At 34.8% G+C, this 16,249-nt stretch overlaps 1 protein-coding gene across 1 annotated transcript in view; it reads left to right on the top strand.

Moving 5' to 3' along the window:
* Positions 1 to 16,249, top strand: part of LOC145688051 (inactive phospholipase C-like protein 2) — a 662,718-nt gene that overhangs the window by 314,621 nt on the left and 331,848 nt on the right. The window lies entirely within an intron of this gene.

Raw genomic sequence — 16,249 nt, 5'->3', positions numbered from 1 at the left:
GCCCTTCTGCAATGTCTTATTCAGCTTAGACTTTTCTCCTTACCCTTACTACATATTTGATTGATTTAATTCTCATATTCTCCATGGCTGGAGCGCAGGAATTCCAGACTCAAAAAACAGATGTATATTTACTTTCCTGACAATACGTATTCATGTGCTACTGGGATAATTTAATTTCAAAGTGTAATATCTCGTTTCCTGTGAATATAAATTACTAATATTTTGTATTACAAAATGTATATATTTCATTCGCCCATGATCCATTTCGTCTCCTCAAGCGAGGCCAATTTTAAAGGAAAAAGCCACTACAGCATTTTTCTTACGAGAAAAAGCATGAAATTCACAAACCGGGAATTGCCACGTAGTCCTCAAGAGCAAGTTTAAACTCAATCCTCATTTCTCTTATTGAAACCGGGAGTGAAATATCAGTAATTTCCAGTTTCATTATTAGATCACTCCAGTAAATCTACCTAATTTTGTAATGGGAACCAGTTGAGATGTTCATAGATTTAATTCAGCATATTGACCTAGTTTGTTGATTATTCTCTTTAAGTTTTATGCAGTATGCACAATGAGTTTGTATGATTTGTTTCCTCATTGCATGTATTTTTTTCTTCGTATTCTACATAAAGTCAACAATATTTGTGCTAAGTGTATGCTGGCAAGTTTTGCGAATAACTTTTGAATGAAAATATGACAACCACATTCAGAGTAGCTCTTAACTTAAAATGCAGGAAACACGCTCTTGAGTTTCTCTCTTTTGCTCTCTCTTCCTTTACTCTGTGTAGAGATCAAACAACAAACAAAGCAAACTGACTCAAGTTTCAGAGCACCGTAGACAGAAATCAACTCTTTGTAAGGGGAAATGTGCAGACGGCGACGATTGTTGCAATTCAGACAAAAGGTTTAAAACATGTTTTGAAGTGTAGATAGTGTTAAAAAGTGGGTATACAACAGACAAAAAATAACACACAGATGGGGGTGCGTCTGTTTATGCATGTAGGTAGGCAGAGGGGCTATAAAATCTAACCAACTAACCCAGTCATTTCAACATGGACGATGCATGTCGTAGGACCATGAGAAGTTTTCTTCTTTTTTTTAATTTGAGAAAAGCAGAGAAAATCACAATATGTTGAAAGTATTGAAGGATGACGTAGGGAACAAGTGTTGACGTGTACGCACGGTTAAGAATTTGCGAAAAGTGTATCCGCAAAACCATTAGCTAGACCAGTGGTTCTCAACCTAATTCCTATCACGCCCCCCATTTTATCACACCTTCTTCCTAGCGACCCTATTATAATTTCTGGTTTGTGATAAGCTTGTGTGATATTTTTAATTTACTTACTGAGGAGATCTCATGATATCCATCTATTTCTATAATAGTAGAATCAATTTCTTGCATATAGCAAATGCATCATTTTTTTTCTAAAAGCGAATGGATTAGAACCAAATTTGGTCAGTTCATTCATATTACAAATATCGAATTCGATCCGTCATACTGTTTCAAATCGGAGGCAGTTTGTAAATTTTGAAACATCAGGATTCCCTTAATTTTGGATCATATAATAAAAAATAAAGTGATTTCTATTTTTGGTAAAAAAAAAAAGTTGTACAGTTGCTAAAAAGTTATTGAGTATTTTAAATTACTTGATAATGTGCATCACGAAGATTGAACCGGACATTGCCGCACTAGTGAAATCACACCATGTTTGCGTATCTCATCAGTAGACTTTGGATTTATATGCACTTTTAAAAAACGGCAAAATATGCATGCAAATTTGCGCTAAAATCACGAAAATGTGCACTGAAAATATGCAAATATGCACTAAAATACAGCAATATACAGCAATCAAAAGCTAAAGTTGAATGATGAATTTTATCTTTAGAGAAAATAGTTGTATTACTTGAACTACTTATACTTGGTGTATAACTATGATGCATTCATGCTACAATACAGAATTATGTACTTTTCGGTGTTTTCTAGAATATATACATATATATATATATATATATATATATATATATATATATATATATATTACTGTACATCGAAAATGTTCCTTCCGTGTTAAGGGTCGTAAAGGGACAGTATTTCAAAGAATCAATGTTACTTGCGGTTAAATCTTAAATTCGTGAGTCGTTCCCAGGAACACCTTATTCACATTAGACAAGAATTTTATGCCAGGATTTTTTGAGTCTATTGACTGCGTTTCGAAGAAATGCTTGTTCGATTGGTCTTGTGGCGTATGCTTCGTTATTGAACCAAACAGCTTAATGCACTACAAAGTCCAAACCGTCGCTCTTCTAACCTCGTTATGAACTGAAATTAGTATTGATAAACGCAAAGTCGCTTTTAATGTTTTCAGCTCCTCAAGCGTCCAAGGCTTCTTGAATATTTTGAGGGGCTTCAAACAGCTCACAGTCATTATGTGAAATTTATATATATATATATATATACAGGGTGCGAATTACCGGGGGGATGAGGGGGATTTTCCCCCTCAATAACATTTTGTTCTCATCCAAAGAAGTCAGCTGAAGTATCCCCACCGGGGATGCTCACTTTCCCCCTCAAACTATGCTTAGTATAACTCCAAATTTCACTGATTTTTGCTATTTCTTGTAAATTTAATCTTCTAGCTGTATTTCGAAATGATCGATGTAAACTGTTCACTTTTGGTCATTTCTACTTACCACCTAATTACCCACTATTTTCAACGTTGTTTAGTAGAACTATATTATTATGACTACGGTTGTTACTTGCAACTGTACCTTCGTACCCTTCAGTTCGTCATCGTTTGTGAATTTGAATGTACTAATTGCGTATAACAAAGCCACATATAGATTTATAAATGTTCTTAGCGGTTGGCCAAGAAGAAGTAAACAAATAGCTTCTTCTACCATACTTGGCGAAGTTCGGATATGTCATATTCATCCTCTATATTTGTATCGATTATCATCTTATTTTAATTTTTGTTATAACATGTTATTTCATTTTCCAGTGTACTCTTTGTTAGCACATGGTCTTCATTCCGTAGTAGGTTGTGTGTATGCAACTCAAAAGTTGCATTTAATTTGTGATAATTACCATAGTAATCACTGCTTTTACAGTTTACGGAAATGAACTTTTGAAACTGTACTCAAAATCTGAGATATAGGTACTCTCTCGTAAGTATATGTTAACGTACACGCTGGGGGATACGCTCCTAGTGAGCAAACATGTTAATGAGGGTTATTTTTAGGTGAATAAGCGAATAATTCAAGATTTGTTTCAGCATTTGTTAATACGACTGCTTCTCCGTGTCATTGTCCGTGTCTGTATAAACATTTCAACTGGAGCGGGTTTTTTTAAAGTTAACCCTTCATTTTTCCATCTTTTTCGCTGTACAGTTTGCTGTCCACGCAATTAATGTTGTCTGAAAAACTTCAGTGTAATGTTTTACCTTATTTGAATAACATAGCCCATAGTGAATCAACTCATCTTCAACCTAACAGTAAAGTAATTTTTAAGTGTTGACTTTCTGTGCCCATCACGGAATCGATATTTGGAGAAAAAAAGTCGTAATGAGCACAGCTTTAGCGGGAAGTAGAAGCACAAGCTCGAAATTTAAATTGAGAGATTTTAAATATTTGACCTTCGATTTGACCTTCATGCGAGAAATCGGGACCAGCAACAATGCATTTCTTATTTGATACGCTAATATCTAGATTTTCTTTAAAAAAAAAAAAAAAAAAACGGTTTAACTGATAATTTTAGTGGTTTTCACAAGACTGAAGTAGGTTTCTTTTCGCAACCTGTATGTATTAATGCAAAGTGGAAGCTTTCAATATGAGTGGAAAAATTAACATATGCTTGTGATCATGGCTATCGCTCGAGCCGAATTATTAACTAAATAAACCTTAGACAGCTACGGGGACAAGAGTGAGTACAACATTAAAACACGTTCAGAAAGGATTAGTGGGGTGTGTGTATGTCAGACAATATGTATGTGCATAGTTATTGTCGGTAGATTTATTAAATTAATAAATCTCTTATTTATTACAGATGTCACACACATACACACACACACACACACACACACACACACACACATATATATATATATATATATATATATATATATATATATATATATATATATATATGGGGGGTAAGGCATTTATTGTCTCATTTTGAAATTTGAACCTTCAGACTATGTCCTTTGGCCTAATTTTATCCCCCTCAATATAGGTTGTCTAATTCGCACACTGTAGATATATTAATTTACAAATAAAAAAATAATGCGCCAAGTATCTGTGAATAAACAACAAATATATTCAAAGAAGTAAATACACACTTCTGGCATAAGCATACAACAATACCTGTCTTGCGAAATTGAGCAGGACTCACAAAAAATTTCCGTTAAAGCTTTCAAAGTTAACGGTGATAGATCTGTGCTTAAAAAATAAATAATGCACATACATATAATGGACATAGTGAGATTAAATAAAATGTTGTACGTAGGCCTGTAGTATTCAGTTATATTATTTATTTATGCTACGAACACATAAATCTTACAGTGAACAAACAAAAACAATCTACGGTTTCAAAGACCAAGACAAAAAGTAGATGCTATGGCCTTTTCAGCGTTTCTCCCTCTACTTTTGGCTCCCTTTTGATCTATTGTGTGTATTATGCTCCTTTTTCCATGTCTCTGGAGCAGCTAGAGAACGAGTTATTGATATTTGGAAATAAATATGTACATTGCACTTCGTTCAAAAACTCGCATAGTATCTAGTGCCCTATATGGCGGTAGACTAAAGGTTAAATGTGTAGGGTAACAAGTAAACGAAGACCTATTAAGACAACCTAGTTCATATACCTAACCTCTCACAAATTGTCTAGTTTTTTCTCTACGCTGCATTCCGAAACTGGAAAATTTCCTGGGGGTGCGGTGGCTCAGTAGAAGAGCGTTCACATCCGGTGCTTGGGGTTCCTGGTTCGATCCCAGCTCGCGCCGTGTGAACTTTGTGGTGGACAAACACCGTGCTCGTGGGTTTCCTTGGGGTTCTCCCGTTTCCTCCCACTTTCTTCATTCCACCATTTCATTCATTTCTCATCATCACCGTCTCCTTTAGCCTAACCGGCATAAACGTGGGACGTAAAACTTACAGACTTGAATATTTTCGTTAAAATGTATATCTTAACATCCGTTGTTCGCAATACAGGTTCAGCCTAATCAAGAGAATTTAACACATTTTGTATTACCTTTAAATTCATGGGACTGAAATATTTCCGTTTAAAATACATTTCCGTTTTATAAGGGGCCTGTTTAAAGCAGCTTTTGCTGTATTAAAAGCCTGTATTCAAAAATCTTATGTTCTTGTTTAGCATAAAATAAATCCACTTGAAATTACTTTTTGTATCCAATTATGTGTAAATCCTAGAATATTTTCCTCTAGCGTAACATTGTCTGTTTCAAACGGCAATCATTTATAATGTATAATATTGATACCTAAAATGGAATAAAGTGATTTGAGCAAGACATGGAGCATGAATGGTAAGAAGGTAAAGTTATCGAAAACATAACTGAAGACTTAATAGGGAAGTTACGTTTCGAGAGACCGAGGCGCGTATGAAAGCAACACAAACTTCTATTTAAATATTCTCATAAACTCAAAGGGAAACTTGGGAACTTATCTCCTCATTTCAGAAAGTAACTACTGTGACAAGTTTTAGATTTTGTAAAGCAAATATTTTAATTAATTTAGAGCTTTTTTTTAAAGAAAAAAGGTTGTTCTTTCCTTTTCGAAATACATTTTTCAACGATATAAACTCCTTACCAAAATTGAAAATGCTATGAAAATACAAGGTCAAAAAAATAGAGCACTGCTGAAGTTTGAGCTTTTGCTGTCGAACAAAATAGAAATATCCTCTTCTGGAAACAAGCTTACTTACTTTGAAAATATTACTTGTTTAGCATACACTTTGCAAAACATATTTTCATCTTGAATTATTAACGTCTTCCAACTTCAATTCATTGCTTCAGAAGATAACTTCTGGAAGATTTTTCGGGTCCATTTAGTTGTAGGGCTTAGTGCGACATCTTTGTCCAATTTTTCTTCATTTTTGTCCGCCCAAGAAAACAATGCATACCATTCAAATTAACAATGGAGGGTTATTTAAAAATTTCGGCCACTTCGATCACCTGTAGTGTTACATTTTCAAATTTGAATTTTAATTCGCTCAGAATTTTGTACAATTTCCGTACATTTTTGTACCATCAGAAAAATTGCACCATTCAAATTAACAAAATAGGGCCATTTGAAAATTTTGGCCACTTCAATCACCAGTAGTGCGACATCTTTAAATTCGAATTCTCAATAGCTTAAAATTTTCCCTATTCTTGTAGATTTTTGTACTACCAAAATAGCTGAAATTCGAATTTGAAAATGTCTCACTACAGGCAATCTAAGAAGAACAGTTTTTAAATGACCGCCCCTTGTTTATTTCAATGGTACAGAATTTATTCTTGGTGTTAAAAATGTTTAAAAATTCGACACAAATCTCAGCTAATTAAAATTCGAATTTGAAGATGTCACACTACAGGTTATCGAAGTGGCCGAAATTTTTGGAATGGTCCTCCCTCGTTTATTTGATTCGTACAATTTTTTTTTCTTGAGTGGACAAAAACGGACAAAAAATGGAAACAATTTTGAGCTAGTTAAAATTCGAATTTGAAGATGTCGCACTAGAGGAGATCGAAGTGGCCAAATTTTGAAATGGCCCTCCCTCGTTTATTTGAATGGTACAGATTTTAGGGGGTGGACAAAAATGGACAAAATTTTGAGCTAGTTAAAATTTAAATTATAAGATGTCACACTACAGGTAATCGCAGTGGCCGAAATTTTGAAATTGCCTTCCCTCGTTTATTTGAATGGTACAATTTTTTTCTTGGGTTGACAAAAATGGACAAATATTGGACAAAATTCCGAGCAAGTTAAAATTCAAATTTGAAGATGTCGCACTACAACTGAATGGACCCATATTTTTCTTTTGGTATTCTTATACTGCCACAGAACCACACAATTTCAAATCCATCCACACACACACACACACACACACACACACATATATATATATATATATATATATATATATATATATATATATATATATATATATATATAAACATGCACTAACCTCTGAAATATGCAAATATATGCACTATAAAACTCTGCTTTTTTTAACCCCAAAACACCTGAAACAAATTTCTGTTCAAAGTCCATATCAATATCACATCAGAAAAAAAAACATGCAAATATGCAAAAAAAAAAAAAAAAAATCCAAACTCTACTCATCAGCTTTCAATTTTAATTGTATTTCAGTATGCAGGATTTGTTGCATTAGTATTTTTCTGGTAAGTCAGTATACAGTTCTCATTAGTTTCATATCGTACATCTTTCATGCAAATTGATTTTTAAACAACTCTGCACCTGTGGAAAATGTTTAGTAGACTTTTGTTTTGTTCTTAACAGTATGCATAAAAACAAAAATATGCCTATGAGAACAAAATTCAAAATAACATTTAAAAATATCTTCTGGTATTAGATTCCAGTTGTATTTTCCTCTCCCGCTTATCTTCGCGACTCTAGGTTGAGAAAACCTGGACTAGGCTATTGATTTTGTTTGCGTATCGCCACTGCCATTGCAACGTTCTTTATCAACGTCAGATTTCCTGCTTACTCCTTTCACTTTCACCGTGAGGCGAGAAGCAAACTGTAAGTATTCAGTTGAAAATGATTTAACTAATCGACCAGAGAACTGAAGAACGTACACATGTTCGCCAGCATTCTTAACACACTTGTTTAGAAGTTCCACCAAGTTTCTCTGAACACAGAAATACCTGTTTTTGCTTAATGGTGTGTTCGACAGATCTAAGGTATTAAAGCTGCCACTGAAAGACTTTGGGCCGCATAAAAAAATAATGAATAAGCAATAATAATAAAACAAATGCTTGCCCTTGAGGCAAAGTGAATGAATAAAAATTAATGCAAATATTTTGCTAAAGCGAAAGAGAAGCAGTTACTTTTGCTTATAAACACGTACTCCAACCGTAATATGGATCAAGCAAATAAATGATTCAAACAAGAAGAAAATGCTTACGAAATTTGGAGGTTCAATGGTAGTAGCGTTACGTATGGGAACGATGACACAAATGGAGAATATACGCCACGTTAAACCTTATAAAGAGCGTGTTACCGCTACGTAAAATAATTACAGGAATCTAAATCGGGTTGCGGAAGAAATTGTTAGATTGATGAGTGGCGTTTTTCTTGGCGAAAGTGAAGAATGAAGATCTGAGACTCTCAGGTCGTAACAAGAAAAAAAAAGAAAAAAAGAACTTTTTCTGCGGTACATCACAGATCCACGTTATCAGACGAGTATAGGTCAGTGGTTCCCAATATGTGGTCCGCGGATACACGTAACGAGGAGTGAAATATGTAAAATGGTGTCCGTAGAACCTTTTTATTTTCATTAAACCTTATATTGCCTTGTTCCTCACACCTAAAATATTTATAATGTGCGCTACCTAGGTTTCAACCAATTGAAAAGAATGCAAAAGAAAAATATAATAATAATAATAAATTCCCAACGAAGTCTTAATTATATATATATATTTGGGAGATCCAGGATATGACCATGGGAGGGGCTAAACCATAGTTTGCCGTTTTATCCAGTGTAAAGCAGGATTGAAGCCCATTTCATCCAGTATATATCTGAGCGTCAAGGGGGAGGCTATAGACCCTTTATATATATCTCTCAAAAACAGGAGATTAAAATATTAATAAACAAGTAGCACCTGGACGAACATATGCATTCAGATTGACAAACTGGACTAACTATACGCGGTATGCCCTCCAAAACGAAAACTGTTCTCGAGGAGGCATTCATTTTTTTAAGGGCCCATCCTCTTAACAGCATGTTAGTTTATGCTGCTTGTAATAAAGTGGGAAGTGATCAGGAATACTTACTATTACACTCAGAAATTTGCTGGCTGTCTCGGAGTAAGCGTCTCACGCAGTAATTTGAGCTCTGTGATGCGGTAAAATAATGTTCCTCATTAAATTTGAGTTAAAACATAGTTTAAACAATTTCACATGGCTCTCTTCTGTTTCTTATTTGGCGGACATTTTTTAACATTTTGAGTTCTTTTAATAGTCTATGGGTCAGCATAGGTAAGGTGAGTATAATTTGGAGGTAACAGATTTCCTTCAAACCACAATTGTATTGGTACACTGAGCGAAATACGTTCTTCGGAGAGCGGTATATTGTATAAATATACGTAATCCTCTTGCTTGATACAGAAATCAGTATGGAGCATACGTTATACATATGCTACATACGCATTGCCCTTAGATGTTACATCATGCCCTTGCAGGATGTCTTTCCGTATATCACATGCATATACTTATGTTACATTCCTCAGCAATGTGTTTATATATATATAATATGTGTGTGTGTGTGTCCATTTGTATGTGAGATCCTGACCGCCTATATTGTTTCATACGGAAAGTAAGTATATCTGGAATACTTATACGGAAAGTATTATAAAACATGCGTCTCCAGTAATACGTCTACTGTACGTTAAGTCCAAAAACTACAGGAATTACGCATGAAACCTACCTTTTTAAGTACGCCACTTACATTTGTTTTTCTCAGTGTACCTGAGGACCATGAAAAACTATGATGGCCGTCTCGGAACGGTAGCATTTAAAGATGGTATCAAATTAAAGATGGTGCCCGAGTCGATTTATAAAACTGGCAATATCTCGGCTCCTAATTATCGAATTTTAACGCTCTTTTTTTAGCGATAGTTCATTATATTTGCAACAAATAACGTTATCATTTTGCCGTATCTGGGACAATATGAGGAAAATAATAAAAAATGAAATTCGAAGCACTTAAGTTTCATTTAATCTACATTAATCGTAACAACAAAAGATTTTATGAAAAATATTTTGGCCAAAAGAGAAGAAACATTAAGTAGTTTTCGTTTGATGTATTTGTGAGCATTCTATCAATAATACAGCCGGAAATATCAAAATTTGAATGTTCAAAGGTGTGCGCGGCAGCAGTTCAATTCAATGCAAACAATGAATATTGAGGCGGAATGTTTCCATAACTCGGTGAGTTATTGGCATTGCCATTCAGAAAGTATCAGACTCGTGTCTACCTCTGAGACCTGTATTTAATAATAATAAGAAAAGGTGCATGGTATTTCACCATTCAACTTTGCCAGAATATATTGCAGGTAAGAAAATTGAGTCTCCTAACATTACAGCACAGCCATTTCCTGATTGCCTTAGCTTGTTTTCGGAATATAAACGAAAAAAAAATGGGTTCTAAGTCGGCATTGCAACTGTTGAAATTAGACAGGTCTTGGACAGAATTTAATATACTAGTCAGGAATAGCGTTTACCAAATCCAATAGCTTATTTGTCTTCCATAAGTCACCCAGCAACTGATAAGTTAAAAGTTTATAAAATATTGACTGAGTGCAATCAGATAAAGTCAAAGCTAAATTTGGAAAATATTTTTCTTGTTGTAGATCAGGCCAGTTTTCCAAAAGCAACAGAAGTTAAATGGATACATCTCAATGAATTTGACAGTATATTCATAATGATGGAACCTTTTTACATTTCTTGTAACCTACTTTCCAATATTGGGAAGTTATTGGTAATGCTGGACTTAGACTTAACAGTAGAATCAGAAAGAATTGCAATTTGCTTCATTTGTCAAGTTTTATGCTGAAAGCAATACAACCGTGCGGTATGACTCCACGAATGCGTCTACGATTCCTTAATGAGAATAATTTGGAATGAGTTCTTGGATCATGTCGAAGTCGAAAATATTCCGCTTACTTTTACAGTTACAGAATTAAATTAGTTATTTTGTTCATTTCCTGAAAACGTATCTCAAAACAGTTTTGAAACGTTATACGGAGACGACAAAATCAAAGATTTTTTTATTCTTTTCGAAGACTATCTGAATCATTAGAGGCATGAGAATGGGGAATTTCGTCTTTCTGGATGTTTTACATAGATTTAGTGGCGTTACTGTTGGACTTGATTCGAAGGAATGTTATTGGTTATACTATCTTTCGTGTTTACAAGAAATGATCCCATGGCGTTTTCTTTACATAAAATGAATTATACCAGGTACTTATCAATTCAATTGACTGAACTATCCCAATTGGAAAGTACTTTTTTTTTCTTTTTTTTTTAGTTCTACATGTCTGTAGAATTTTCTGTCCAGCTTAAATCAAAGAATCCATCTGCACGAATTCCGGTTGATTAGGCTTTAGAGGAGACAGTAAATAAAGATACACAGACGGCAGGTGGGACAAAATAATTCAGTTTAAAGCTCGGATAGTCAGTAAACACTATTTAACCGCAGAATATCAAGCTTCAACACTTAAGAATATGCGAAAATTTGTGAAAATCGTTCCAGACAAGACATACTAGCATCCGGATCTTCAGAAGAACCATATTTCTAAAGACGAAGAACAAATCTCGGCCTTAGCTGAGCTTCTGTAAAATGAGTGGACCAACCCTTTCAACAAAAATAATAATAAAAAATAATTTTAAAGACAGACATAAATATTTTCGGGAATATAATTTTGTTAGCAGAAAACCGTAACCTAAACACAGAGGATGTTTTCAGTCATCTTTTTTTTTTTTTTTTTTTTTTTTTTTTTTTTTGCCATTGAGTCTAGCGCATTCCGATGGTACTTTAAGGAAAATTAATAAAGCCACAGTAGTAAACTTTCTTGAGGGTATGGTCTCATCTACTAACCGTCCGCAAGGCAAATCTACAACAGTTTTTGACGCAATGGAGCTTATTCATAAGTTACATGGAGAAAATGCACTTTTGATGAAATGTCTCATTTAGTACTGCTAGAAGTTTTAAAAGTAAGTCATGTCAGCGACCGAATAGACGTAGTTTTAGACTCTTATAAAGAGACATCAATAAAGTCAGCTGGAAGAACTTTGAGAGGTGCTGATGAAGTGATATAATTTCGTGTTTTGAAGAATGCACATAAAGTACCAAACTAGAAGCGACTCTTAAGAAGCAATGACAGCAAGAACAAGCTAACGAGAATTCTAGCAGAAAGTTGGCAGCGAAAGGAAAAAAAGAATGGATTTGAAAGGAAACAAATGGATGGATTTTGTTCGTAACGTACGGAAACGTTAAAAAAATACAGCAGAATATATCAATGAAGTGCCACAGCTGTCATCTTCTCAAGAAGAAGCTGATATGAGAATCATGTTACATACTAAACATAACTCACAAGAGTTTTCAAATGTCATATGTAAATCAAATGACACGGAAGTGTTCGTTCTGTGTGCACTGCGTCCGTGAATATTGAAAATCAAAGTAATGTTTCCATTAAACACGGAACGAAAAAAAAAAAAAAAAAAACGAATTCGACTTATTGATGTAAGGAAACTTGTCTCAGTTTTGTGATCTTTATTGTCTGCTTTACCTCCCCTTCACAGAATGACTGGTTGTGTTTCAGTTAGTGCTATGTGTAGTCAAGGAAAATTAAATGCAATTAAATTGTCGCGAAATGATTATGAATTTATATAAATTTGTTTTCTTTCTTTGGAAGAGATTGTAATATAAACAGTGAACTTTTTAGCCAACTACAAAAGTTTGTTTGCTTCCTGTATTTGAGACATAAGCGTATTGATCAAGTAAATGAGGCACACTACCAATTATTTCGAAGTAAACTAAGTGTAATCGATTCTGTTCAAATTACCCCCCTGCGAAGATTGCTTCTATCAGTATACTCTCAGAGCAAATTACCAATCTGTGATTAGGAAACGATGCCTGGAGAACTTTCCTGAAATTCCCGAGCCTGAAAACCATGGCTGAACAATTGACGAGAATGGACACGTATCTGTTCAGTGGATGACCGATTACCAGCTCCAGAAACTGTCTTGAGATTTTTGAGTTGTCCTTGTTTTCGTTCCTATAAGCTACGTAGCTATTCTTGTTTGCTTAATAACATACAACCTGCTTTCAAGTTCGCAATCTGTGACAAACTACCTCAGATATATCCTAAGGAGTATACAGTTAACGAAGAAGTTGAGTTTTCAGACAGTGAAGAAGAGAACTAAAATTTACAAAATAAGTTCTTATTTAGAGTGAGTAAAATAATATGAAATTTAGTTCTTGTTACTTGCTTTTTGCAGAAGAGAAATTTTATTTATTTATTTATTTTTTTATTTATTTATTGAGTTTTCTGACCGTCGCATACCTTTGAAGATTCAAATCTTGATATTTCCGGCTATATTATTGATAGAATGTTCACAAATACATCAATCGAAAGCTAATTAATGTCTCGTTTATTTTGCCCAAAGTATTTATTTTCAGACAGTCTTTTGTTGTCATGATGTATATAGATTAAATAAAATTTAAAGCGCTTCGAAATTCATTTTTGTTATTTTCCTCATATATCGTCCAAAAATGCGGCAAAATGATAACAACGTTACTTGTTGCAAATATAATGAGGTATCGTTTTTTTTTAAAAAAAAAACGCGTTAAAATTCGATTATTAGGAGCCGAGATATCGCCAGTTTTATAAACCGACTCGGGCGCCATCTTTGATTCGACGCCATCTTGAAAGCTACTGTTCCGAGACGCGTATTTTCGAAATACACTGAACTCTAGACATAAGGCATTGTGAACGGGTTACGCTTGGCAACAATATATGAAAAATAAATGACGTCTATAACGCGATCCTGTTGGTGACGTCACTTCACCTACATATAGCACAAAGTAAATGCCATATGCTGTCGGCCGTCATAGCCAAGTGAGCTAGCGCAACATAGTAGTAAGGAAAATCATTGTTGGCGTTGGTTCAAACCCTGCCTAAGGAAAGTTGTTTTTATTATTTAAAAAAAAATATATAACACTTCTTTCGTTAAAATAAGATTAAAAATAATATTCAAAAAGTGATTTAGCGATTTTTTAAAAAAAAAATCATTAGACTTCTTTCATTAAAGTAAGTTTGCCCTTGTACTATACAGATCCATAGCAAAAGTAGTAGTAGTAGTAGGAACGGGTTAGAATGCAATTCAGCATTCATTTGTTTCCGTGTGATGTTGCCAAACGTAACACGCTTACAATGCCCTCTGGCTAGGGCTGAGAGTATTTCGAAAATATGCTTCCGAGACGGTCATCATAGTTTTTCATGGTCCTCAGATACCAACATAATTGTGGTTTGAAGGAAATCTGATATCCCCAATTTATACTTAAATCTTGTCTGGCCCATATACTATAACACGAAACTTCAAGTTGCATCTATCACTGTGTTTTCCGTGCAAGTCAATATAGAGGCAACAATCAACAAGCTGAATTTTTGGTGGCAGCCGCTTTGAGAAAGGAAAATGCGATTGCTTTAATATTCTGAGTGATTTAATTGATTTCAGTAAACAACTTCTTTCTAGCAATGTAGCTAGAAGTATGGTTGAAAATTTGAAGTGGGTGGTATCTCGACTACGTCTGTATTTTCCGAGTTGTCATTTAAAAATAGTTGGATGAAAACTCCTTTTCTAAACTCGGAATACGAACTCTCTTCTGTCTAGGAAGAACAACTTATCGATCTCTCTCAAGATTCGACGTTCAAAATTAGATTTTCTTCATTATAGTTCTGGAATTTTGGTTTCAGTCTAAGGCTGCTAATCCTGAAATTCCCAGAAATGCCTGTCTGAGAAACAGCATCACACATCACATTTGGTGAGTGTCGAATTCATAATATTAGGCCTAACAGGTATGATTATACTTTTTTTCTGAATGTCTCAATGTATAGCAGTATTGCATTGTCATAATAACAGATTTAGTGATGCAAAATTGTGACAGCTGTGAAATTGTGACATATGTAACAGCTGAATAGGTGAAAGTGAAAAAAAAAACACTAGTCTTACTTTTTAATGAAGGAGCGGAGCCTAATTAAAAGTTGATATCCGGAAGATATATATGAGATAAACAAATCTCAATTATCCAGGAATAGAAGTCTGATGAAGACACAGCTAGTGTGTTGAAAATATTACGAGGCAGCGGTTGCTCAGTGGTAGAACGTTTACCTCTCGTCATGGGGTCCCTGGTTCGATCCCAGTTTTGTGGTGGACAAACAGTTTTCTTGGGTTCTCTCGGGATTCTCCCGTTTCCTCCCAATTTCTTCATTTCGCCATTCCATTCATTTTTCATTATCACCGTGTCCTTTAGCCTAGCCGGCATACACGTGAACGTAAAATTGGAGGATTTCATTTCTTTTGAAACTGTTACTTATTCGTGTTTTTATATGTGTCACATAGATTTGCTCTGTGTTTGACAATATGGACACAAAACCTGATAGAATAGTCAACAAAAAAATTGTAATATTATTATTTGGAAAGAATGACTTTTTTTTAAATTAACACAAACCGTGCAATACAATTTAGCCGCAAACATATTATTTGCTTCAGGTCGATACGCTCTATTGACTGAAATGTGTATTATCTTTGAGCAACAGTTTAGCTGAACAAATTTTAAAAACGTAATGTTAAATTTTGTTATATCTTATTGGCCATGATATGTACTGTCTGTCATAATAAGGATCTTTATGAAGGTTTGTTCAGGTCAAACATACTGAAATGTGTGACTCGGTTGTCGTACAGCATCATTTTTCAGGGTTACTAAGAAATTCGTTTTTTTTTTTGCTTTTTTTTTCGAAAACTACGCATGAACTTTTTCACTCACTGATAATTTCGTTGAGCTCAAAATATTGGGTTCGCCTTCCAGTAGTTTGGTTTGTAATTATAAAGGTAACTAAGACAGTTCAATCGCTTTTTGTGTTCAATTGGCCCTCACACTGTGAGTTGAATGTGAATGGAGATAAGGCGAAGGTCAGTTGTTGGTGTGGGCATATCCAACAGATTACCCGGTTGTGGCAGTTCAGTTACACCGTGACCTTGCGTAAGGACAGAGTAAATGTGGTACTTCCACAGAGCGTCGTAAAGGCGTGTGTGCTGCACGAGTTCAATCTGGGGTCAAACGCCGCTGCAGCGGGGCGGAAGGTATGCCAGGCTTTTGGTGAGGGTGTCGTGACTACGCGGACAGTGCAGCCGTGGCTTAACAAGTTTAAGGACGGTGACGAAACCTCCAAGACGCACCACGTGTCGGAAGACCAACACATATACAAAATGAAGATCTTCAGGCAGC

The sequence above is a fragment of the Thermobia domestica genome, chromosome 6 (assembly GCF_964235325.1).
Source record: "Thermobia domestica chromosome 6, izTheDome1.hap1.1, whole genome shotgun sequence".
Lineage (NCBI taxonomy): Eukaryota > Metazoa > Arthropoda > Insecta > Zygentoma > Lepismatidae > Thermobia > Thermobia domestica.
The sequence above is the reverse complement of the archived record's forward strand: the minus strand, read 5'-3'. Positions and strand labels throughout refer to the sequence as shown.